The following is a 2,748-nucleotide window of genomic DNA, read 5'->3' as shown; positions in this document are numbered from 1 at the left end:
CCTTGTCACCTCATTTGACCTAAAACTGCTCTAAACGCTGGGTGTACATTTTCAATACACTCAATTATGACCGCAGTTTTTTTTTTTTTTTTATGCTGTGTTTATTCTTTCTTTTCAGCCGGATTATCTTCTACTGTTATGTTTGTGCCGTTTTTGTAATTCCTCTCTCCAATTTGCACTCGCAAAAATTACAAATCGGCGAAATGTATGCAAGTACACGTATGAATATGTACATATATATGTGCTTATATGGACAAAACACGCAAACGTGCGATGTACATGCGGGGGATTTTTCCGTACCATTAAATATTTATATGCAAACTGCCGCATACAAACGTACGCTCAAAAGGTGACAAAATGAAACAAAGTAAAAACCGTAGCATTTGCCAAAAAAAATAATAATGTACTTCCATTCGAGCAATGTTATAAAGAACATGCCTTGCTTCTAATTAATACAAAAGAAAAAAAGTTGTGTACAATGTGCGCAAGGAAAAAAAGGCTATTCGTGAAAATAAGCGCACACTTTAACACAACTATGGCGGTGAACATTTATCATAATACACCTTATCGTTGCAGCGCAGTAGTTTTACCCACTGTTACGAAATTTTGACACACGGCTACCACATATTTTAGGCACATATACAATGAGCAATGCTGCCAAATGCTGCTCCATATAGCCATGATGAAAAAAAAAAAAAAAAGCAACCATAACAAAAAAGGATGATGCATGTTGAGTCTAAAAATGTAACTAAACAGGTCTGTTTCGCTGATACAGCAAAACATGGTGGCACTGTCTATTTGGCGCAATATTTTTCTGCTTAAATGTGTGTATTCACTGTATTCGCTCATTTATTTATCCAATCATATGCGTTGGTCTTTTTCTCTTACCTTTGTAATGATGCGAAGAAAATTGTAAAAAGGGTAGAGCTCAAAAGGGGAAAAAAAGTTCAGTCCAGTTTGTCATATAAAACTTCGGATAGTTATGCGCGCCCACACCACATGGTGATGTTTGAAAGAGGTCTTATGCACACCAGGCGAAGGTATGTCCTCACCACTACAACTTTTGTGAGCGCTGGTATTATTTGCTCCTTTCAGTTGCACTAACAATTTAATCAGGGCATATGTTGTGCGCATGTTGTGTGAGTTACAATTGCACACAACGGGATGAAGCAGTCATATAAATTTTGTATGTATTGTTTTTTACATAAAAATACAATCAATTTTTTTGCACGTGTGTTATTAGCTTCCAAATCGTTCAAATAAAAGCATTTAAGTGTGAAATATTGAAGTTATTATTTTCTATGTTTCGTGAAAGGGGGTCTGTGACTTCGTCTTTTTTTTTTTTTAAAGTAGTAAAATAATAAAATCCCCTTTTGCTTTAAAACAGGATTTTTCTTTTTCCTTAAGCGTATTTTTTACTGTTCATAAAATACATGAACGGTTCATAACTTTTTGCATATTTAACTATTTTTTTTTTTTTTTTTGAATGCAAAAAAAGCTACCTCATGTAGACAAAACCTTGGTTCGTCTTTCCAGGGGGATAAAAAATTGTGGTTATCCTTTAAAATTTGAAAAAGGCCACTTTTGCATTCCGCCGGGGGCAAAATGCAGCTAAGAAATTGTGTCAGTTGAGTTGTTTTAAGTATATGGATAACTTTAAGTGCATAACCTTATGCATATCGACCAAATGACGGAAACGCGCATGCTTGTGGAAAGACCGTATACAGATTGAGAACAAATTGCCTGTATCTCGTTAATCATATTGTAGGGGGAAAAAGAAACTATTTCACATTTACACCAAACGTGCACAGGTGCAAAGAAGAACATAAAGGTCTACACAAGGGCGTTTTTTTTTAACAAAAGCGCAAACATACATATGCGCTGGCACGTATTTTGTAAGGATGTAAAGCCTCCCCGGGGACTAATATATATAAGACGCATAAAATGGAGATAAATATTTGGTCAACACGTTCGCTCCGCAGCAAAACCCATATCAAGTCTTATTCAAGCAGCAATGCTACCAATCATTAACACCATGGAGGTCACATTCCACGTTTATATTTATGTCCCCATTCTTATGCCTTTTTTTCGATGATGGATTAATCATATTCATAGCAAAACTTTTGGGCATAGCGGGGTTGGTCATATACAATGCCCACTGGTATGCACGTATAATTTTACGCGGTCAATGTGTCAACGGACAAAAGGGACTCACACTTTTTTACGTCCATATAAAACCAAATAATATGTACCATTCCTGCAGTTTTACCCCCAACTGAGCAAAGAAAAAAAACATTTATTTCATTTTTTTCGCCGCGAGGAGGAAACCCTGCGCTTGTAGATAAAATAAATGTTGTATACAAATCAGCAAAATTCGAATGAATATTTTTAAAACAGCGTTGCACTTACGCGACGTTGACTTTTTCAAAATCGTACGACTTTGGTGGCACCCCCGTCGGAATTTTTCCTGCAGTTAGCGCGTGACTTAAAATATAATAAAAGGGAACCACAGAAAAAAAAAAAAAAAAAAAAAATAAATGAATTAAAAAATAATTGCTTAAATCACAGTTAAGCTAGTTAAAAAAAAAAAAATTGGAAAAATTTTTCATCCTGGGATATGACTCTTGAAAAGAATGCAAACACGCCTTTGCAATGTACGCAAAGTCGTATGTAATATTTTTTTCCCATTTAAGAAAAAGTATCCAAATATGCCCCTAGTCACATAGTGAAGAGAAAAAAGCAACAACG

This window comes from Plasmodium fragile (genome assembly GCF_000956335.1).
Source record: "Plasmodium fragile strain nilgiri unplaced genomic scaffold supercont1.19, whole genome shotgun sequence".
NCBI classification, from domain to species: Eukaryota; Apicomplexa; class Aconoidasida; order Haemosporida; family Plasmodiidae; genus Plasmodium; species Plasmodium fragile.
The sequence above is the reverse complement of the archived record's forward strand: the minus strand, read 5'-3'. Positions refer to the sequence as shown.